We start from the raw sequence: 25,184 nt of genomic DNA, 5'->3' as shown, positions 1-25,184 counted from the left end.
CGTTACGCTAACCGCTACACTACCGTGCCTACCCCTCATCCAAGGAATCAATCTAATAATCTGTGTCCCACTGACTCCAAGGGATGTACAGGCTTCCAGAAGTATGGAGACCAAACCTGCACACAGGTCTCACCAAAACCTGCAAATTCTCTGCACGACTTCCTTACTTTTGAGCTGCAACTTGCAATGAAGACATGCACACTCTTTTCTTCATTTACCAATATGTTAACTTTCTATAATCTCAACAACCAGTAGACCAAGATCTCTCCATATTCCAACATTTACTAGTTTCTCACAATTAAAATAAATCTGTTTTTTTTAATATTCGGCTTACCAAAGTTATGAAACTTCATCCACCACCTTCTTGCCCACTTGCAGCCTTTTTGAGTCTTTCCATCAGCAAGTTTGCCTACATTGATCTCTGACTTCTCATCCAATTTGTGATGAGCTAAGGACCCAGTACTGACACCGTGGCACCCGTCAGGTAACAGTCTGCCAGTGTGAAACTGACCCACCTATTCCTCTGTTTTTCCCATGGGGCAGGTGGGGGAGGAGGGAGGGTGGAGAGAGAAGACAATGCCCAATTCCCTCCCAGCAGAAGATCTCTGCAGCCTCGCAAATCCATTCCCATCCATCCCACCAGTGTCCCAAACGTTCATTCGTATGTATGGAGAGGGCTTGTAAATCACAGCAAGATTAGTTGTAACATATCAGCATGGAATATGAATTCAGTGAAGGACAGAAAAACAGAGGAATAAGTGAGTCAGGTTCACACTGGCAGACTGTTACCTGACAGGTGCCACGGTGGTCAGTACTGGGTCTTTAGCTCATCACAAATTGGATGAGAAGTCAGAGTTCAATGTAGACAAATTTACTGATGATACAAAACTAAGTTAGAAAGACTCAAAGAGGCTGCAAGTGGGCAAGAAGGTGGCAGATGGAGTATAATAAGAAACCAGAATAGAGTAGAATAGAAACCAGGTTTTTTTTTAAACTTGTGAGAAACTATATTGGTAAATGAAGAAGAGTGTTTAAGTCTTCATTGCAAGAAGATTGGAGGCACTGACAAGGTAAATGCAGAGAAGCTGTCACCTCCAACTAGAGAGTCTAGAACTTGATGCCTGGTATCAGAATTGGAATCAGCCATTTTGGGCTGAGAGGTGAAGCAATGTCTCTCTACAGAGAGCTGTAAATTTCAGGAATTGTCAACCTTATGGGCTGTTGAGTATATTCACAGCTGAGATTGATGGACTTATGGACACCAAGAGAATCAGACTTTATGATGACTGGATGGCAGATTGGATCTGAGACACAGAATCAGCCATGATGGTGGAGCAGGGTCACATGGCTGTGTGACTTTTTCTTACTTGGATTTCTTATTTTCAATCTCATTGCATGGTCTGTAACCTGCCAGAGAAAAGTATCTGCTGAAATCAATGGCTGAATATTGACAGGTTCTGCAGTTGCCAGGGTGTGGAGATGAGGGCAGAGTTAGGGAGGCAGTGATCTGCTCTGATGGGTTATCACAGGGAATTCCTTCTGGAAGTAAATAAAACAGAAAATGCTGGAAACACTCAGCAGCTCAGGCAACATCTGTGGGGAAAAAAAAGTTAGCTGGAAAAGTTTTGATGAAGGGTCTTCAATCTGAAATGTTAACTCTATTTGCCTTTCCACAGATGCAGTCTGACCTGCTATTGTTTACAGCTTTTTCTGTTTTTATTTCAGATTTCCAGCATCTGCAGTACTTTTGATTTTCAATTCCATTTGTACTAACTCATGGTGAATGGAGATGCACTGTGCCTCAGAAAACTCTTATAGAAATTAGGCTTCCTGGCGTTTGCTAGAAGTACTACATTGGGCACTGGGTTGGGAACATCTGGAAACATTTGTGCCTTAAAGTTAGTAGCAGCACTAAAACAGTGTTGTTCAAAGTGTTTTAACTGTACCTTAGATATTTTAATGCTGCATTTGCAGGTAATGTACCAAGATTTTAATCTGAATCGTTTTGGCCCACATATAAGTTTTTAAGTCAATTTACTTGGGCCAGAATCTGTGATTTGCAACGGGAGTTGAATTTAACTATAGCACAGATGAGTTCTAAAAAATGGAATTTTTATCACTGCCCAGGTGAGGAAAAGTGCAGCCATTTAATTATTCCATGTGAACTCCTGTAGACCACAAACCAGACAACATGGATCATTTTGGCCAAGAGGCCCATTTCTGGCATGCAATTCCCATGGAATTTGCCTCCAGACTAGATTTGTACTGCACACAATGGCAAGCAAAACTGTTACAAAGTGAGTAATCTATTTAATCAGGTCCTAAGTTACACTGAGCACTCCAAATCCATTTTGCCTCAACGGTACATCAGCACTGTGGTATATTTAGGTATAATATTTGAGTAACACATGTGGTCAAAGAACATCATAAAATCATAACATATATATACTACAGAAGTACCACATGATATTAAAGGTCCTTGCTCTGAAGCCCCTGTATCCAAGATATTATTGTAATCAGACGATACTAGAACTCTAGCATAATCTAAGGTCTTCCCCAGGATACACCTCAGCAATACAAAATAGAGTGGACAGCCAGCGCCTCTTTCCCAGGGCACCAATGCTCAATACAAGAGGGCATGGCTTTAAGGTAATGGGTGGAAAGTTCAAGAGAGACATCAGAGGGAGGTTTTTCACCCAGAGAGTGGTTGGTGCATGGAATGCGCTGCCTGGGGTGGTAGTGGAGGCTGATACGTTGGTCAAGTTCAAGAGATTGTTAGATAAGCATATGGAGGAATTTAAGATAGAGAGATATGTGGGAGGAAAGGGTTAGATAGTCTTAGGAGTGGTTTGAAAGTCAGCACCACATGGTGGGCTGAAGGGCCTGTATTGTGCTGTATTGTTCTATGGTTCTATACACAAAAAATGCTGGAGGAACCCAGCAGGTCAGCCAGTATCCATGGAGGGAAATAAACAGTTGATGATGTTTTGGGCCAAGACCCTTCATCAGGACTGGAAAGGAAGAGGGCAGAATAAGGTGGTGGGGGGAGGGGGAGGAGCACATGCAGGCAGGAGATGTAATAAGCTGAGAGGTGATAGGTAGAAGAGGCAATGGGCTGAAGAAGAAGGAATGAATCCGGTAGGAGAGGGCAGTGGACTATGGAATAAAGGATGGGGGAGAGGAAGAGAGGAGATGGGCAGATCATCAAGGTGGGGGAAGGGAGCCATAGGAATAAGGGAAGACAAAGGAGTGGGGAGGGAAGAAAAAGAAAAATAAGGGGTGGAGTTACTGGAAGTTAGAGAAATCGACGTTGAGGCCATCAGCAGGTTCCTCCAACCTGTGTCTGGCCTCAGCATGGCAGCAGCGGAGGCCATGGATAGACATGTCATTATGGGAGTGGGATGTGGAATTGAAGTGGGTGGCCACCTGGAGGTCCTGGCTGTTGCGACGGACAGAGCAAAGTTGCTCATCTACATCTCAGCAACTTCAGAACTGATAACCTGCCGTTTTTTTTCCAGCATTTTCTATTTTAGCACTCACAGTTCTTTCCTAAACCAGAGCTTGACTTCCATTGGAAAACAAAAATCAGCAGGTGACATCAACACCTTGCACATTTCACCACGCTTTGTGACCCAGATTCCGACTTGTGACTGCACTCATGAAACCTTTAACACATGATACAGACAAAACAGAAGGCTCAACAATCAATGGGTAACCAAGGCACAAAAAAGTATTCTGATAAACAGCTTTGCAAATTTTTCAAATGTTTCAGCTACAGACTATCCTGATATCATGAATACACACTCATTGAAAGGAAAAGCTGTGGAAAGACCTCTGGACTTTGTGTAATTGCATTGAAAGTACTTCTCAACAAAGAGCTGCCTGAACAGTAGATCTCCAGTCCAGTTTCCCATAGGCCAAAAACATACAACACATGCAGGATCCACACCGGAAAAGACAGTGAGTTTCGGGATCATGAACATACAGGTACAACTGGATCTCATGTACTTGGGTAGATACAATAAATGATTTTTTTAACCAGTATATATTTATACTGTAAGTGTATTAATACATACAAATAACATTTAAAAATTACATCTGGTAAAGAAAGACATCACTGCTAAAGATGACTATTTTTGATGTAATAATATCCATACTTAATCCCAAAGAATTCAGATTCGAGATCCTCTACCATTGTCATTTCCTTAATCCTCAATTTCATTTACTTGAAATGGTAGGAGCAATGAGACAATGGCCTTTCCATTTCTATTCTCTAGCAGTTCAAGTGGGGGTAAAGACTCCAAATGCTGGAGATCAGAAGCAGAAATGAAGAAAAGCAATGCTGGAAGCACTTAGCAAGTCCAGCAGCAGCTGTAAATTCTTGGCGCTGCTCTTCATTAGCTTGGAGAAGTGGTGTTTCTCAATCCACTTGGCAATTCCAAGATTTCCACACCCAAAACTGAGGTCTGCTTTTGGCACCAAGTATCATTTCTAAGCCTGCGGTGATGTCTGAAGAAACAGGCAGCTTGTCCTGTTTCAACGTCTGGTATTGTGCCCACAATGACAGGCAGCAGTAGGGCCAATGAATGGCCTCATTATTATAACACCCTTACAGAGTGGAAACTGGCTGACCCATTCTTAGCCTTGAAATATACTGGGTATTTGGCAGCCACACATTTTTCTGTCTTTTGCTCATCCTTGCCTACAAGCACACTGTAATAAAAAGTAAAGCAAAAGACAAACTGCCGGAGGAACTCAGAGGGTCAGGCAGTGTCTATGAAGGCAAAGGGATGGTCGACATCTCAGGTCGAGACCATGCATTAGCACAAAAGGGAAGTTAAAAAATGAAGTTTTGAATATTAAATCTTGAATAAAAAGTGAAGCTTTTCCAATATGATTATCTATAAGATTGTGGCATCTTAATTTTATTTCAATTTGTGTGGGGATCCTGTATGCATCCATATTAAATTAAATATCCATCATATGTTCTGAGAAGGGATTTAAATGAGGACTTCAACAATTTTTGTTTTAAGACAAAGTTCCTCTTCAATCCTCACAGATGAAACCTGTACACGGTAGCGTAGCGGTTAGCATAATGCTATTACAGCGCCAGCAACCCAGTTTCAATTCCAGCCACTGCCTGTAAGGAGTTTGTACGTTCTCCTCGTGATTGCGTGGGTTTCCTCCGGGTGCTCTGGTTTCCTCCCACATTCCAAAGACGTACAGGTTCGGAAGTTATGGGCATGCTATGTTGGCGCTGGAAGCATGGCAACACCTGCGGGCTGCCCCCAGAACACTCTACGCAGAGGTGCATTTCACTGTTTTGAAGTATATGTGACTAATAAAGAAATCTTATCTTATCTTCTGTTTCTCATCCATGCTCCTCAGTTACCTAATTATCTTGAGAGCTTCCTTAAAATAATTTAAGTATTTTTGGGAGATGCGTCACACTGGCGAGATGACATTTATCGATTAACCACAGTTCCCTAAGGGTATCAAGAGCCAACCATGTTGTGTAGGACTGGAATTATTACAACAATCCAGTGGCTTTTGTCATAAGAAATTACCAGTTTTATTGGATACAATTTAAAGTCAGTCACATCCACTATTGTAATTACCAGGCCTCCGTGCCTGGTCTCAGCAGACGTGTCCATGGACTAACGATACAGATCAGCACATCTGCATCTTTTGCACAGCAGGGATTGGTGCTTCTTGAAAAAAATATTCAGGAAGCCCACTGAGACAGATAGCTTAATTGTACTGCAGAACTAAATCTACAACACAGCCCTACACTTCTGGTGAAGCAGATTTCAGTGTACAGTGTAGGCACACTGTGGAAGTGGACAAGTGCAACTGCCCAGGCTGGTTACTTGCATTCTTCTGCCATATCTTCCCCAAGGTTATGAAAAAGGGTTCAATGGGTATTACTTTGAATTTAAGTAGGAATGTGAGATGGGCGTAATCAGATTTACGGCCCACTTGAGTATCCATTTCACACAATGCTATGTGACCCATTCTCAGCCCCTTCTGAAGTCCAGAGATCTGCAGATAGACTCATTTATCCAAGTGAGAATCTATTTGCCCAGGCTGGCGCTCACTGAAAAAAGAAATTTCCTGACTCCATCGGCAATGTTTAACATTTGGACAATGTTAAACAATTGTAGGAATCACACTTAGTATTTAGACCATAACACCGTAAGATATAGGAGCAAAATTAACCCTTTCGGCCCATTGAGTCTGCTCTGCCATTCATTCATGGCTGATTTTTTTTAACTCCATTCTCCCGCCTTCTCCCTGTAGCCCTTAACCCCCTTACCAACCAAGAACCTACCAACCTCTGCCTTAGATACACCCAATGACCTGGCCTCCACAGCCCTCTCCGGCAACAAATTCCACAGATTCACCACCCTCTGGCTGAAGAAACTCCTCCTCATCTCAGTTTCAAAGGGATGTCCCTTTATTCTGAGGCTGTGCCCTCGGATCCTAGACTCTCCTACTAATGGAAACATCCTCTCCATATCCACTCTATCCAGGTCTTTCAGTATTCAGTAGGTGTCAATGAGATTCCTCCTCATCCTTCTGAACTCCATTGATTACAGGCCCAGAGACATCAAACGCTCCTCATACGTCAAGCTTTTCATTCCTGGGATCATTCTTGTGAACCTCTTCTGGACCCTCTCCAGTGCCAGCACATCTTTCCCTGGATACGGGGCCCAAAATTGCTCACAATATTCCAAATGTGGTCTGACCAACGCCTTATAAAGCCTCAGCAGTACACCCTTGCTTTTATGTTCTAGTCCTCTTGAAATCAATGCTAACATTGTATTTGCCTTCTTTACCACTGACTCAACCTACAAGTTAACCGTTAGGGAATCCTGCACTAGGACTCCCAAGTCCCTTTGCATCTCTGATTTCTGAATTCACTCCCAGTTTAGAAAATAGTCTACACCTTTGCTCCTTCTACTAAAGTGCATGACCATACACTTCCCTACACTGTATTCCATCTCCCACTTCTTCCAACCTGTCCAAATTCTTCTGCAGATTCCCTGCCTCTGCGACATTACCTGTCTCTCCACCTATTTTGGTCTGTCTGCAAACCTGGCCACAATGCCATCAGTTCTTTCATCCAGTTTTTCTAACAGAATATCAAGTCTGAATTTTCAGTTTTCTGTCCATGGTTAGGAATTTGTGGATGGCTTCAGTGTATTAACTCTTCATTTAAATTACGAAATGGCAATGTAACATGAGGAAATTGAGTGAGAAGTACCAAAATACCTCACATTTTAGATTGTGGTCACTTCTAATGAGTGGAAGTTGACATGGTCACTATAATGTTTTGAAGCAAAAACAAGAAAATGGAGAGAGAAACAGAGTTAATATTTCAGGCCAATGCCTGACCAGTTGTTTATTTCTAGCATTTTTATTTCAGATTTCCAGCATCTGCAGTTTCTTGTTTTCCTGATTTTGAGGAATGATTATGACAATCAAAGTTTCAATATTAACTTACAAACAGTTCAGTCATTCTTTGTTATGTAGGGCAGTTATATATCATAAAATATTGGGTTAAAATGTTTCAACATTATCCAATGTTGATCCAACATTATCCAATCCAAGAAGCCAGATACCTTTTAATAATGGCTTTGCATAGTGTGTTCTCATTAAACCTCTGCTTCTTCACCTCTTCTTCCCTTTAAGATGTCATTTAAAACATTTGACCATGTTCTTGGGGATCTGCCCTATTATGTCCTTGGCCTCAATTCTCATCTTTAAATGCTCGTGAAGTACCTTGGGACCCTTTTGCTACTCTGAAAGTGGCTATAAAATGGAGGTTGTTTTCATGTGCTTAACAAATTTTAACTTTAACATGTCCCTCCCAACATCACTTAAATAAAGGAAGAGCTTAAGTCAACTGACTTGAAGTTGGGAAGGGTGGTGTTTAGAGTGGGTAGTGTGATGCTCTTTATGGTCACAGATACATGGCTAATGAAACAAGGCAAAATGTTGAGTGTGGAGGGAAAATGTACATGGAATAACTGGGTATGGGCCAAACTTACAAGGCCTTAAAATGGAGTAAACAAATGAATCATAACATAAAACAGAAACGCTAGAAATATTCAGCTTTTTGCTTTATGAAAGATAAAAAGGAAATAAATTATACTCCTCCACAAACCCTGTCTGAGGTCCACTGGGATAAAGCATCAAAGCTTACAGATACAAATGGAATTGAACTTCAGAAGAGGAGCACAATGCACAACAAGTCCTATATTGTATGTTTAACACATGCGTACAACTGAGAATGAATTTCTTTCAACAGCTTGAAAAGAGCTGAGAACATTAATGAACTCTAACAGGCTGCAAGCAGCAGACGGCAGTTAATATATTTAACAATTATAACCTCTATATATTCACTCACAGCAATGAGCTCCTCCTGAACACAGATAATCAAAGCAGAACTATCAAAATAATCAATAAGCTGGTCAAACATAAAATTTATTTCCTGACTACTGCTGGAGGTCATTTCAACCTTAACTGAACAGGTATATGCTCACTTTAACTCCCACTCGCACCCCTCACCCCTTCCCTCCCGAATGAGCAAGAGGATCTTATGGTGCGGATGCTGCCCCAACCAAACCATTTTCAGACTGAAACTTATTTAATTGCAGCAGAAAGCTGTGGGAGCCCAATCTGATTTGCTAGTTATTGGGAGCATTGCAGAGGAGAGGGAATTGGTAGTGATTGGTGAGATGGGGTGGAGGGAATCAGTCAGTTCATCATTGAGCTCGCTGACAAATCTGTGGGGAGTGTGGCTTGGCTGGAGACCAGAAAGGTTATTGATCTGAAACATTAGCTCTGTTTTCTCTCTCTACAGATGCCACCTAGTTGGCTGAGTATTTTCTGTTTTGAGTCTAGAGATTTGGTTTGTGGATTTGGGAAATTAAAGACTGAAAGTTCTTTGCTCATTGTCTGAGTGCGCATGTGTTTGCTTTAAGAGCCCCTAATTGCACAGAACTTTTGCAGCCAGTACTCCATTGTGGCTGAGATATTCAACCAGTGTTACACAACTGACACCAATTCCTAAATCCCCTGATTTGCATACTTAAGCAGTTTCCCACCCTAAAAAAGATGACTGAAAACAGTCTGAATTTGGCTGTGCACAGCAATGAAGAAAGCACCTCTCCGCAGTGACATCAACTTCAGACTGCCCGTTTTCTTTAGGCTTGGAACAGGAGCACAGCAGTAAACAAAGATTATAATGTTTGTTTATTCCAGTGAATTGATTCCATTATTTAATGCAAGGCTAAGAAATACTTGGTTGCCCTGTTCAATTTTGTCACTCTTTTCAAAATAATTTTCCTCATCATGGCTATCAACAGCTCTCCGATCTCACCCTTGCTCGGTTTTAGTGCTGAGGGACCAAAGAGGAGGGAGTCCCCGACGGTACAAAAGTGCTGAAAATAAGTAAGGTCCACAGGGCCAAAGCAAGGTATCAAGTACTAAAAATTGTCATTCTTATTTTGTGGTTACTGGCTAACTGTTCACCACATAGTCGATAGCTGACAGCTGGCTGTCAGCCCTTCTTTCCTGGCTTTCTCTCTCTTTTAACAGTGAGATTTTAAAATCTGCAACTCTACTTTGCAGTTTCACATTACAAAAGGAAAGTGAAATGGAACAGGAAGCACACAACCATTTTCATGACTTTTCTTAGGTTTGTGGCCATCTTGCCATTCTTCTTTAACCAGAATTTAGAAAAACTGAAAAGTTAAAGACCAGGAGGGTTCAATAGTTTCATCTGGCTAATTGCAGTCATGTTCCTAGAAATGGAGAATGTTCAAAGTAAATCCATCCCAACATTTGAAAATGCAATGATATAAAAAAACACCCAGATCAAGTGTATTGTTACTGGCACACACACACCTCTGAAATGAAATGGCAAGGATCAACCTTAATCAGCAGAATGCCTATTAGAACTTCCACATTTGTTTAGCTGCCAAAAATTATTTTCTTGGAAGCATTGTGTGAACTACCTTGAGGGTAATTGAACTTTCAGTAAGGAGGTCATGAGCTCTGGTAGGTAGGGTAACTCAAATTAAAACCAGGGGGTGGGAGCTTGTGCTCCATGAGTGGGATAAAACTTACCAAACAAAGGTTGTAGGAAATGTGGTTATCACATTACTGTCGTCATGTGTAAACAAAGCATATTAGTGACAAACAAGGCAGAGTGTGAGATTACTTTGTTGCATCAACTGAATTCCAGTTGATGTTTCTAATCCATTGTTGGTCACATGTAGATCATGCCTTAATGATGTAATCCAGTTCAAAGGCTGAGGGGCCTACTGAGGGATGATCTTCCAAAGATACAGAGAATAGTGAACTAAGGAGAAAAGATAGATCCTGAATCCTTCATTAATTAAACCATGACAAAGAACAGTAGGAGACATGGTGAAATTGGGAAAAGAAGAATTTAGGATTAATGTAAGGAAGCTCTTTTCCAAATTTTGCTATTGTGAAAAATGATTTGAATTTCCTGAATAAAGCATCATTGAATAATGTTTTGGTGGTCAGGATCATCATCAGGGGCTGGTGGCTGGTAAAAACCTATATTAGCCTGTCTCTGTCAGTGGCAGAGGAAGTAGGAAAAGCAGGGAGCAGTGGTGTCCCAAGTCTTAAGTCAGCTATGTTTCCAAAGCCCATTCCAAGCAGGCAACGTGAAGCTGGAGAACCCTAGTTAGAGCTTGACCAAGAGATATTATAAAACAAATTGCATAGTCATTCCAACTCCTTCACACTCATGGCCAGTGTGGCGCCTCCTTAGAGCCTCCCATGCACTGTAGACTCAAGGCCTACCCCACTTTCGTGCTATCAACTGCCAAGGGAAATTGACAGAGGGTAAAATAGTGGGATTAAGAACCTGGAAATGAGTTGAAAAGAGGGATATTTTGGGACAGGAGCAAGGTGAAAGGAGAAACATAGAATGAGCTAAGATGGGCATAGCAACTTTTTGTAACTGGATCTGTTTTACAAGTAAGCTCTATATAGTGGTCTCCTATTATCAACAAGTAGAAAATGGAACCGCAACTGGACTAGTGCAACAATTTATTTGTTGATTAAAGATCTTTCATGATATTACATTTCTCAATATTAGGCAATTGAAAAATTAACTTTTTTAAAAAAAAGAGTGAAACATGGTAACACTTTCACATTTTGTAAATCCCCAAAGTTGGCAGGCAAGTCCTGGCCTGAATGATCCTTTGATTTCTGATGTGATTCAGATGAGGTCATTCCATGTGGAAACACACCTTTCGGAGTATGCAGAGGAAATTGTCCTCAAAATGACCATCATTGAAGACGTCTGGAACAACTAGGTCTTCACAATACAATGTAGAAGACTGGGAATCATATCCGTTAATTCCTTTTTCTCTTACCCCCTCCCCACTTCCGTTCCCCTGACCAACCCTCCTCAACCCCTTGCAGCACTACACTTTTAAGCAGATGCATGTACTGAAGTGTTACAATAAATACTATATGCTTATTATGTGAGACGGGAATTTGAAAATCACTGTACAACCCTTCTGTTCACAGATTTCAATTTGCTGGAAAAATGTTTACTGGTGGAATTTAATCAAGAGACCTACTTAGCAGCCACATTCTCCCTTGCTGGCTTGAGAGGGTTTGCTGTGTTAGTAGCTCAGTGTTGTTATTCTCTCTCTGAAGGAATTCACTCTACCTTACACAAGACCACCAATCAAGGAGAACAGAATCACACACACACCATTAATGTTCATTGCTGAAAAACAGAGAATTTGAGGAAAATGTTAAAGGATCTTTCCATAAATCCATAAATAAAGGGAGAAATGTATTAAGGAAATAGCTTTGTCTTAAATATATATAATTCACATCACTTAATTTTCTGCTTCATTTAAAATGAGCTTAGAGTCAAAGAACTGTACAGCACAGGAACAGGCCCTTCTGCCCAACCCATCCACATCAACCATGATGTCTATCTGTGCTAATCCAAGTTGACCACAATAGTCCTGCATCCCTCTGTACCTTGCACCAACCTCCCCACCTGCTGCAGTCATTCTGGGTCCCACTCCACCCACCCCCCCCCCCCCACCCCAGAAGTTTAAACCCACCTGAGTAGCACTAGCAAACTCCCTGCAAGGATATCAGTTCTCCTCCAGCTCAGGTGTAACCCGTGCTTCAGGTAATAGAACAGGCAAGTTCAGTGAGAAGAGCACAGACAAGAAGGGAAGCATGAGAGGGCCGGTAGGCTTAAATGCATTTACTTTAATGCAAGGAGCCTCATAAGTAAGCTGCAAGAGATGAAAGGGTGGATCAGTGCATGGGATTATGATATCGTTGCAATCACAGAAATGTGATTAAGGGAAGATCAGGACTGGCAGCTCAATATTCAGGGTCTAGAAGTTTCAGGCATGACAGAGAGGGGTTCTTCAAATTACATATTTTGGAAACAATGCAACTAAATTAAAAACTTTGGAATGCTTGCAGCATATGCAGGATATACACATCAGCACTGTATCATTGCCTATTATAGGCATATTATTAGAAGGCAATATTTTTCCATATCACAACCTGACAGGGTGATGAAAAGAGTACTGTAAATGTGAGACAATTATTGCCTGATGTCTTTGCCTTAATTTTAAAGGAATTTGAGCGAGGATCCCAGCAGAAGATTGTACCTGGAGTTATGGTAGACAATGCTGTGGCCCAGAGGCAGGTGGCCAATGATCTCAGGACAGAGGAAGATCTGCCCCAATAATTATTCCTAAAGCGAAATGTTAAAGTTCTTGGAGAACACTTTGGTTCCCATTAACCATGCCACAATAAGATTAACCATGTTTAAAGCAGTTGATGCGACCTTTAATGTGGTAACTCAAATAAGCTAGATAATTTCATTTAGGTTTTTGCAAAGAACTTTATTGTACCAAAGTTTTCTGTGGCAGGAGACTTCCTCCCCTGTTGAGGTTTAAACTTTCATTGGATTTGCCACAGGCTGAGACCCTGCCATGTTTGGAGTGACCTGTTCCACAAAGGTGAAACTAGCCACAATCTTTCCTTGCAATCAATGAGAATTACTTCTTCCCTTAAAGTTGCTTTTGATCACAAAGGGGGTTTATTATGCTCACTTATCCCTCCCTTTATTTACACCCTTTATTCATGCATCAACAATCATTTGATCGCACAGCAACTTCCTCCTCCAACAAATCTCAGCCACTCCATTCATACAGACTGTCAAATAAAAATACTACAGTCAATGGAGAGTCTACAAGTTTCTGAAGACCAGAAGGATATGATTTATAGCAGTATAAATTTTAGTTTTAAGTGCTTGTAATTCTGAACATAAATTATACAGGCATATTTCAAAAACATCATTAAAGTACCAATTAGTGGGAGTTTTACACAAAGTCTGACTTTTATATCCAATGAAGTAAACGATAATAAAAAACTGAGATAAGGTGTAAAATAGGCTGCCAATTTGCTAATAGCTATTTTGCACTTCCATGAAGACCAATTTTAGCCCCAGTGTCTCAGAGGATCCAGATCTGGGAGGATGCACACCCAATAAAACAGCAGTAAAGCAACATAATAGAAAACAAACTAAACATCTGTGTATTATTTCTAAAATCTCCATTAATGCAGGGACTGGTTCTAAGCACTCATGGGATGCCCATAATATTAAACCATTGGGGAATATATTCTAAAACCGCTAAAATGGACACAGGGATTGCAATGCAAGATTAATCTGCAACCATTGCTTCCTGCAGGTTGTGTGCCAACTTTGGACTGCCACTCACTTACCTGAAGGCTGCATACATTCAGCACTAAATGCTGTTCTTCAGCGCAGCACCTAAATTGGGCATCCAATTAGCCAGCATCATATTGAGTTAATCTGTTCCTCTTCAAGGACATTGGTAGATGATGGCAGGTTTCGGACAACAGGGGATAACCAGGGAACATGCAAAGAATGACAGCACAGAGTAGAACCTGTGGAAGTACTGTTGTGTGACTCTGATAAAAATGGCACTGTACAGTTGAAAACTGGCTTAACCCAAAGCACTGTTAGGAGTGGCACCATCCAAGCAGAAATGCTCTAGTCTATACCTGGGCCTTCTAGGGCCATTGAGACAACACTGGGCAGGAAGACTAGAAGAGTCAGTGGCACAAGGAAGACAGGCACTAAGGGTGTGCACAGCGGTGGCTTAGTTGATGTTGCTATGATATGATTTCATTTACAAATTGCAGTTGCCGTGTTTATTTTGTGCTGACCTATTTTTACAGTGGCCAGCAGCAGGTGCTGTGATGATCAGCAACAAAGGGAAGGTGTGGGAACGCATGTGAACAGGAACTTTGCCTCAAATTCACTGGTCTCACAATTGGATGTGTTATTCATTGACAGCATGAGTCAACTGCATACATGTTAATGTTCTCCCCAAAATAATATCAAACATGACTTGCAACAGCAAAATAGTCAAGGGCACAGCAAATGTCAAATTGGAACTAACTCAGCACTTTTGTGGTCTAAAATATGGGCTACAGTTGCAGAATTTTGTGGTCACTGTGTGCCATGCATCTGTCATACTCCAGATGGCACAGTTTAGTTTATTATGAATACAAACAGGTCTCCCCTTTATCCAGTGCAGGGCTCCTCCATGCAGAAAAAGGTTAGTTATGTAAACCACTAAAACTGAACAATTTGAGTATCAAAAGCCAAGTCAATGAAAATATGGCATCAAGGGATAAACCTGGAGGAAACAGAATTAAATGATACCTGGCCACAATGCTTTATCCTCTGAGGTACAACTGGAAACTCAAGAGTAAGTACTATGGTGTAGCAGCTGCTACCGCGATGCGAAAATAAAGACACGAGTCTGAGAGTTGTAGAATGAGACTGATTTATTTCCCACCGTGCGCGGGCCTTTTAAGTGAAACGGTTCCCGCCTTCTGAGAGAGGAAATGACATACGCGCTACGTCATTGAAGTCTTTTCACACGCGCGGGTTCTCCCCCGTCGCTCGGGGAAGACAAAGGCCCAGCGCCATCTTGGGCCTCGCCACTCCGACAACGCGCACCCTGACCGTCAAGCCAGTTCGCCTGCTCGGACAGTGAGTCGCCACAATGGAAACACAAGAGACTGCAGATGCTGGAATCTGGAGCAACACACAAAACACTGGAGGAACTCAGCAGATCAGGCAACATCCATGGAGGGAAATGGACAGTCAACATTTCGGGTCGAGAACCTTAATCTGGACTGCTGAGTTCCTCCAGTGTTTTGTGTGTTGTTAAGTATTACCCATTTGTTTTTGGCAGGTTCAGGAAGTGACAATATGGCCAAGAAATCAATTCATGATGATTTCTGCATGATTCCAATGCGAATACATTGTTTAGACTCCACCACATTTAGAGTCATACAGCACAGAAATGGGCCCCTTGGCCCAACTGGTCCATGCTGACCAAGATTACCATCTAAGTTAGTCCCATTTGCCTGCATTTAGCCATATCCCTCTAAACCTTTCCTATCCATGTACCTGTCCAAGTACCCTTTAAATGTTGTTAATATACTTACCTCAACCACTTCCTCTGGCAGCTCATTCCATATACTGACCACCCTCTGGGTAAAAAAAAGTTGCCCCTCGGGTTCCTATTAAATCTCTCCCCTCTCACCTTAAACCTATACCCAAAGGAAGTTGTAACAGCAGGGACATCATTGTTTATTATTGATTTATTATTGTCACGTACCAAGGTACAGTGAAAAACTTTGTTTTGCATGCTATCCACACAGATCATTTCATCATATTAATACATTGAGTACAAGAGGAAAGCAATAACAGAATGCAGAATAAAGTGTTACAGTTAAAGTGCAGTGCAGACAGACAATAAGGTGCAAGGCCATGATGAGGTAGAGTGTGAGATCAAGAGTCCATCTTATCGTACAAAGGGACCATTCAACAGTCTTATAACACTGAAATAGAAGCTGTCTTTGAGCATCAGTAAGATACGTGAATGTCTATCTAACAATAGAGATGCTGTCTCAAAAATACCAGCACAATAAATAGGCCACATTTTTGACAGTACTGAATGGAAGGAACCATCCCCAAATGATTGACAGACCTGGCAATCTACCTGGCAGCCAACACAGGATTCTGAGGGTCCAGTTCATCAATGAGCCTCATGCAAAACTGGGACATCTGCTTCAAGAAAAACCAGATTGTGCTTGCATATCCACTTACTGTGATAGTCAAGTGCTGCCTAATACTGAGGTCAGCTCTGTTTGGAACAAGGTACAGCTATGAGGGCAATGCCAAGAAGTAGCACTAAAGATGAGCTTCCATCCCTCAAAACGCCACCCTTGGTCCCAAAGCCTACTCTACCATTTAATGAAATCATGGCTGATCTAATTGTGGCTTTAGTTCCACATTCCCATCTATCAGTGGTAACTTTTCAGTCCCTTATTGAGAATCTATCTACTTCTGGCCTAAAAATAGTTAAAGTTTCAGGTGCTGAAAGCACCATTACAAGGAGGAGGTGGAGTCATGTCAATATGGTAACATTTCTCAGAAACTCTCACAAACAGTTTTGTCTCATTTTCACTTCCTCTCCACAGGAGACTGTCTGCAAACAGTCAGAAACACAAAGGGATCGCTCTCTTTAAGTAGTTTGCAGAAAGAATTGCAAACATCCACAGGCCCGGGTGAACCCACGTTCAGTCAGTCAACGGTTACTGAGTCACCGTCAACTCCTGGTGAACCAATGCACCAGCTCTCTCTGAGGCAACCTGTCACTGACTAGTCCCAGTGCTGCTGCAGAGACATAAATGGTATATAACCAAGAGTTTGTTTATAACAAGGGACAATTAGCTTCTGTGGGCGTCTTTTGGTCAGATTGGCAATGCCTTGGCTGGCCATCCTGCCAGATTTTCCAGCAAATTTCATGTCTTCACTGCTTTTAATTTTTAGCCCACTCCTAATTCTCACCACTAGCTGACGCTTTGCAACACCTCTTGAGAATATAGTGCCACTTGCCACATATATGGTGACAACTTCCAGCTCTGTCTCAGCAGCACTCCACTGTCACACTGCTTGCCCAGCAATGTAAAAGGAGAAATATCCTCCAATTAAACATGAGGAAGAACCAAGGCCACTATTTTTGGTACCTGCCACAACTCTACCCCTCTCTCTTGCAACTCTGAGGCTGAAGCAGAGCTTTGGTGATGCATCTACTTACCCATTGCCAACTCATCCAACTCTGCCCTGGTCTTATCCCATCTTCTGCTAAGACACTCATCTCTGTTATTCTAGGCTTGGCTATTCCATTGTGCTTCTAGACAACCACCCCAGTTTTCACCCACCTTTGTCACTTCATCCCAAATCTCTGTTGTCCATGCCCTAATTTACACCAAGTCCTGATCACCTCTCACCCACATTTGCTGATCTACATCAGTTTCCACCGAAACACACCTCAGTTTTAACATACTCATTGCTGTTTTCAAATCCACTGATTTCCTTCCCTATACCTCAATTGTCTGTAGTTTCCTCCAATTGTACCCAGTCATGTGAGGAAATATTGGCAGAAATGAGTGGATATCTTGACGCTGACTTGTGATACAAAGCATGACCTAGGGAAATATTGTATGCATCAGGCGTCAGTTGTGAAGCACGGGAGACTATCTTGAAATGCTTAAACCTTCCTAATCGCCATCCTATTTGGCAGATAGTAGTAGATGTTCCAATGCTCATTTCCATAATTATCCAGGAGCACTGAAGACTGACTCATGGGTTTCCGAGAATTAATTACACGACAGGGCACCAACTCAGGATGTTCTCAGTAGTGTAGTGGTCAGCGTAACGCTTTACAGCGCCAGTGACTTGGGTTCAATTCCGGCCACTATCTGTAAGGAGTTTGTATGTTCTCCCCATGTCTGTGTGGGTTTCCTCCGGGTGCTCCAGCTTCCTTCCACATTCCAAAGACGTACGGGTTAGGAAGTTGTGGGCATACTACGTTGGCACCAGAAGCATGGCGACACTTGCGGGCTGCCCCCTGAATACTCAACACAAAAGATGCTGTGAGTTTCGATATACATGTGACTAATGAAGATATCTATCTATCTATCTTTTCAGAGTGCACAGCTCTGTCAGTAGGCAACTCATGTAAACTCTCATCATGTGAGTTGCTCCAGACCACTCCACAAAATACACAGAGAAAGGGCACTCTGCTCTTCAACACAGTCTTTATATCACAACAGATGGAAAGTGTCAAAAATCTGTGTTTAGTTTCTTTCCACATAAAATGGCTTGCAATCAACACATCACAGAAACCAGCCTCCCCTCCATGGACTCCGTCTACACTTCTCACTGCCTCGGTAAAGCAGCCAACATAATCAAAGATCCCACCCACCCCAGATATTCTCTCTTCTTTCCTCTCCCATTGGGCAGAAGATACAAAAGCCTGAAAGTATGTACCACCAAGCTCAAGAATAGCTTCTATCCTGCTGTTATAAGACTATTGAACGGTTCCCTAGTACGATAAGATGGAATCTTGACCTCACAATCTACCTCATTATGACATTGCACCTTATTGTCTACTGCACTGCACTTTCTCTGTAGCTGTTACACTTTATTCTGCATTTTGTTATTGTTTTACCTTGTAGTACCTCGATGCACTGCATAATGAATTGATCTGTATGAACAGTTTCCAAGACAAGTTTTACACTGTACCTCAGTTCATGTGACAATAATAAACCAATTCCAATTATACAGCATGTTTCAGAAACTCAGGATTTGCCAAATCCCCCTACTGCAGATGAAGTACTTCTTGAGATAAGACCCTAAGAGCATAAGGCATAGGAACAGAATTAGACCATTCAGCCCATCGAGTCTGCTGCACCAATCATGGCTGATTTATTTTTCCCTCTCAACACCATCTTCCTGCCTTCTCCCCATAACCTTTCACACCTTTACTAATCAAGAACCTATCAACATCCACTTTAAATATACCCAATGATTTGGCATCCACAGCTGTCTGTGACAATGAATTCCACCAATTCACCACCCTCTGGCTAAAGAAATTCCTCCTCATCTCTGTTCTAAAGGGATGTCCTTCTATTCTGAGGCTGTGCCCTCTGGTCCTAGACTCTCCCACCACTGGAAACATCCTCTCCACATCCACTCTATCCAGGCCTTTCAATATTCGGTTGATTTCAATGAGATCCCCCCCTCATACTAAACTTCAGCAAGTACAGGCCCAGAGCCATGAAATGCTCCTCATATGTTAACCCTTTCATTCCCAGGATCATTCTTGTAAACTTCCTCTGGACCCTCTCCAATGCCAGCACATCCTTCCTTAGATATGGGGCCCAAAACTGCTCACAATACTCCAAATGTAGTCTGACAACTGCTTTATAAAATCTCAGCATTACATCCTTGCTTCTATATTCTAGTCCTCTCGAGATAATGCTAACATTACATTTACTTTCCTTACAACTGATTCAACCTGCAAGTTAACCTTTAGGGAATCCTGTAGTAGGACTCCCAAGTCCTTTCGCACCTCTGATTTCTGAATTCACTCCCCATTTAGAAAATAGTCTATGCCTTTATTCCTTCCATCAAAGTGCATGACCGTACACTTCCCTACACTGTATTCCATCTGCCACTTCTTTACCCATTCTCCCAACCTGTCCAAGTCCTTCTGCAGACTCCCTGCTTCCTCAACACTATCTGCCCCTCCACCTATCTTTGCATCATCCTCAAACTTGGCCCCAAAGCCATCAATTCAGTCATCCGGATCATTAACTACAACGTGAAAAGTAGTGGACCCAACAATATACAGTTGTTGTTGTAATGCATACATAAAGGTCCCAGAAACAACAGGCAATATTCTCCAGATAATTTGCTTTTAGTGATGGTGATCAAAGGGTCAATATTCATCATAGAACAGAGAACAGTACAGCACAGGAACAGGCCCTTTGGCCCACGGTGTTATACCGAACTAATTAAACTAGTAATTAAAGGCCTAACTAAACTAATCCCTTCTTGTCTTTGGATTCATGTCTTTGGATTATGATCTCCGTAATATTATCATTGTTCTATGGTAAACCGGTCAAGGTATCAAAAAAAAACTTGAACAATTTTCTGCAGCACATGGAGCAATATCAGGGCATGATTTTTTTCTTCTCTGTTTTGATGTGTCCAAACAATACAGTCAACTTTTGCTTCTCCTTTATTAAACTTTGAGTCAATGGATTTTCACCTTTACCCCAACTACACCAGAAAAGCAGATTCTTTAATATACCGCACCAACCATAGCAATCCCAGCAGATAGTTACTAAGCTGCACAACAATTATTTTGTGTAAATGGAGAACATTCTATCTGCATTTTATAACATCCTCATCCTGAATCAGATCATTTACCTCAAACTCACATTTTCGGTACTATTGATGCTTTACATATTTTATGGACATTTAGTGTTTATTGCATGATTTTTTTTCAGTAATGCAGTTGGAAATGCATTACCTCTCTGCTGTCATTCAACCAAGGTTGAAGAAAATTGCTGGTGCAGTGTAACTTGAGCTCAAACTACACCATCAGGGCAACAATCAAAGGGTCTCACAAGGAAAGGGCAGTTTATTCCACATACTTTTATTTTCATTAAACACGTCCTTGTTTGTGGATCAGTGACAGCTGCTGATGCAAGAACATTATGTGGAAACGAGACAGAGAGAAGCTGATTATAAAACAAATGTTTTTCACTTTGTCAGTTAGAAAAAAGTTAGGCACAGCAACAAGGGAATAGAAATATTGCTCAAGATCCATAATTGTGTGGGGCAGATAGAACTTGCTCGTGAACTCCATGTGATTCTTTAGTTTACTGCACATTGCACAATAGCTGATGTGCTTTTCTTATTTAGGCAAATATTTGTTTTCATATTTGTCAGTCTTTTAAGTTCTAATTTTAAGAGAAAGACTTTTATGTTGATCCTGGAGAAAGAACAATTTTCCAACTTTGTTATCAATATCAACTTTGTTATCAATATCAACTTCAACCATTCCTAGATCAGGTTCAGCTCAGTCAGAATTTTTTTTTATTCATTTTTGAGATTTGGGCATCATTGACAAGGCTGGCATTTATCGCCCATCACTAATCGCTCTTGAGAATGTGGTGCTGAGCTGCCTTCTTGAATTGCTGCAGTCCTTCTGGTGAAGGTACCTCCACAGTGTTGTTAGGAAGGGAGTTCCAGGATTTAGACTCAGCAATGATGAAGGATCGCAATAAACTACCATATGCATGGAGGCAAACATGCAGGAGATGGTGCTCCTGTGCACCTTCTGCCCTCATCCTTCTTGACGGTTGAAATCACAGGTTTAGGAGGTGCTGTTGAAGTAGCCTGGGTGAGTAACTACAGTACAATTTGTACATGATACACACTGCAACCAATGACCCAGCTGAGTATGTCCAGCATAAAAACAGAAAATGTTGGAAATACTCAGTGGGTCAGACATCATCTGCAGGAAGAGAAACAGTGTTTTGGGTCAAAGACTCTTTGTAAGAACTGGGAAAGAAAAAAAAACAAGTTAGTTTTCAGTAGCAGAGAAGGTGGGAAAGGGATGGGTAGAACAAAGAGAATGTCTCTGATAGAGTGAGACCAACTGGGTTAATGTGGAGGTTAGAAGCACATTATGTTTCTTCGTCTGTGTTATGTGCTGATATTAGCAAGGCAGTGGGACGTTCTCAGGAGGCCAGGATATACTGATAGAGAGGGGAAAACTGATCCAAAAATCACAGATTGATGACAGGCAGAAACAGGCAGCTTTGTTACAGACAGAAAAGGTGACTGACTTACCCAAAGTTGGAGAAATCGATATTGAGTCTGAAAGGTTGCAATGTGCCCAGACAATGTGCTGTTCGTCAAGTTGCATTGGGCTTTGTTGTTATAGTGCAAGACAGAAAGGTCAGATGGGACTGGGATGCAGAATTAAAGTGGCAGACAACAGGAAGCTCAGAGACCCTCCTGCAGACTGAACCCAGGTGCTTTGCAAAGTGACCACATATCTGCGTTTTGTTTTTTCCAGTGCAGAGGAGACACCATTGTGAATATCAAATGCAGTACACTAGATTGCAAGTGAATTGATGTTTCAGCTAGAACTGTTTGGGTCCCTACATGGTGGAAAGGGAAGAGGTAAAAGGATGGGTGTTGCATGGGAAAGAGACATCAGCCAGGGTGGGGATGGGCCTTAGATCCAGGAAGGAAGGTGCGCAATGGATGCTCAGTATCATCAGACATCACTGAGATTTGTTGTTAAAGTTCCACAGCTTAACCAGAGTTGGCACCCATGTCAACAACCAAACATCACAGCTTTTCCAAAAGGCAAAAAATTTTACTTTTACAGCAAAATCCAGCCCAGTAACAGGGGGGCATACATGTAAAATCAGCCCTCATTATCTTGTAAAGCTCACTCCATGTGGTAGCAATGATTAAGGAACACGTAGCTGACACTAATAAAGCTCCGTAAGTCAATGATTTTCTATTTCGAATACTTTAAAGAAGGCATCTCACCATTTAAATACTTCAAAGGAAGAACTGCATTTATAATTAGCAGCTTACTTAGGAAGTTGATCTGCCATTTTCCATACAACTGGATCCCAAAAAGCATCATTGAAGAGGTGTCACTCAGGTGAAAAAGGTTGGCCAGGAAAAATAAAGAATCTGGTATAATATCAGACAGAATAATTTGACCTAAACTGTTCAATTATTTGTACTTTAATGTGGCCATCTGTAATTTTAAGGCTCAGGTTTGTAAAATACATGGAGATAGACTTTTGCTGTTAGTCATTTGTGGTAAAGGCACAATACAGTGGCATTCATTCTTTGTACCCTATTTTCAGATTCAGTTCCTTTGAAGTCTGTGGCTGAGCACTTTGGTGCATCTTAATGTGTCGTAACCTATGTACCAGGTACTGGAAAGTGGGTTAGTCTCAATGGCTGTTTTTCAGTCCGCATGGCCACCATGGACCGAATAGCCTCCTGGGCCATATGATTTCATAGGCAGACTTAGTGTAAGTAACCAAAGACCAATTTCTGCCCCACGGTATCCTGAGATCAACAAGAGATCTAATTGCATCAATGATACAAAAACATCATGTACCCCATGGCTCTAATGTATTTTCATCTGTATTAAATTATCAATTTGAATTTCTAAATACTAGTAATCACACTCAAAGGTTTAATAGCCTAGATTCACATCAGAAATAGCCAACTGATTCCATATACATTCAGTGTGGAATACAGGTAAACTAAGTGGATGAGAATCATTGAGGTACAACAGTGTATTTCAGAAAAACCTTAACAAGTTCCTATTGAAAATTAAATGGTTTTAAATATCAAAATCATTTAAACAAAGAGCATATTTGCTTTATAACATGGCTTTCCAACATATCTCAATTGAAAGACAATGTCCTTTGAATCTGGCAAAGAGTGCCTAACAATCATCAAAAGGGTTCTCTATGAATGGTATCAGCATCAAAGGAAACAGAACAATAATTCTACTGGTGAGTTTACCTCAGGTCACTAACAGGGAGCCAAAGTAAGTTCGACGCTGTATTGTACCATGGAAGAAATGAAAAAAAAATTGCATCTTTGTTGCCTTTTATGTACTATATGTTTTATGATTGAGAGGAAAGTTTGCAAAAACTACAAATCCTTGAAATTTGAAACTAAAATAGAAAATCCAAGAAAACACTGGCCAGGTTGGTAGAGGGAACAGGCAAATCTGTGTCTTGGGAGAGGACCCTCATCAGAATATGCAGGTTTACAAATACGCTGCTTTGGCATGAACATTAGTCATTTGCCAAGTGAACGGATGTTGATGACATATTCAAGAGAAATATTTTGACCTGAACACTGTGCAAACTTCCTCGCTTTTCTTCAAATAGAATGGTCCCCTACATCACCCAGAGAGGGCAGACTGGATCACAGTTTAAGGTTTCATAAGAAAGATGGAACCTCCAAATGTACATTGACACAACCAAATTCCCAACATTCACTCCTGTCACATGAAACTGCAGGAGAAATATGGTTGTAGACTATTACCCTTATGTTCAAGAAGCACAGACACAGCCTTTCAGACACTCACCAATGAATTATTATTTAATTTTAGTTTTTCCTACCTGGACTTACCTTTACTTATTTCTTCTTCAGAGCTGGAGCCTGGGGTTTCTCTTCACTCTAAGAGGCAAAAACAACAACATTCTGAGTCTGGCAAGTATACAAATGAAACAACACCTCTGACCGTCCACAATATGTCTGAAATTTGGCTGAGCTTGTTGCATGAGTTTCTATATTTAATAGTTGAGAGACAGAGCACCACATGGATCTGATGTTCCGTTATGCTCTTCCTGCAGATAATGCTTTCCATTGGAAAGGTAAATTCAAACAATGATGCCAATTGTGTACAAGTTTGTGTACTCCTTAGTCTTTAAGGTGGTGTGCTTAAAATTAGTAGGTTTCTTTGACAATTGTATCAGTATTGTGCAGCTGTACAAGTATGCAAGTCCATTATTATAATTCATACGGATTACATTTGCCATCTTCAGCAAAGCAGCAATTGTAGGATTTACCAATACATTCGGTAACGTCTCAAGAATACCCACAACAACTTGAATTTTGACTGCACCTCCCAAGTAGAAAAACATCCCAGCTGCTTTATGGGGGTGTTAAAATTCAAACTAGGCATCCAAAAGATTAGCCAAAGAGGAATGTTTTACAGAATTTCTTAAGAGGAAAAAGTGGTAGCGAGACAGAGAGGGCTAGCAGGGTGAAATTCCACTAAGCATCTTGACAGCTCACCTTACAGTCAGTGATGATGAAGTGATTGAATTGGGGGATAATCAAGAGACCAGAACCAGAGGAGTGCTATGCCAGGAAACACACAGCTTTACAATCCCGATCCACTCCCATTACAGCTACAGCAAGAGACCCAGGTTTAGTCGTGTCTGTATAGAGTTTGCACGTTCTCCCTCTGACCACATAAGTTTCCTCCCGCGTCCCAATGACATGCAGGTTGGTAGGTTGTGTAAATTGCCCCTAGTGTGTAGTGTGTAGTGTGTAAATTGCCCCTAGTGTGTAGAATCTGGGGCTGATGAAGAGAATGTGCGGAGGATATAAATGAGAT

At 41.4% G+C, this 25,184-nt stretch overlaps 1 protein-coding gene across 3 annotated transcripts in view; it reads right to left on the bottom strand.

The window, feature by feature from the left end:
- Positions 1-25,184, bottom strand: part of LOC127574089 (neurocalcin-delta) — a 218,982-nt gene that overhangs the window by 122,408 nt on the left and 71,390 nt on the right. For 2 of the 3 annotated variants that reach the window (XM_052022753.1, XM_052022755.1), the window contains one exon: positions 24,191-24,238. The gene's annotated coding sequence lies outside the window, so the exon portion shown is untranslated. Of the gene's footprint in view, positions 1-24,180; positions 24,239-25,184 lie in introns of all 3 variants that reach the window. The other variant, XM_052022754.1, reaches the window with a different exon arrangement.

This window comes from Pristis pectinata, chromosome 9 (assembly GCF_009764475.1).
Source record: "Pristis pectinata isolate sPriPec2 chromosome 9, sPriPec2.1.pri, whole genome shotgun sequence".
Lineage (NCBI taxonomy): Eukaryota > Metazoa > Chordata > Chondrichthyes > Rhinopristiformes > Pristidae > Pristis > Pristis pectinata.
The sequence above is the reverse complement of the archived record's forward strand: the minus strand, read 5'-3'. Positions and strand labels throughout refer to the sequence as shown.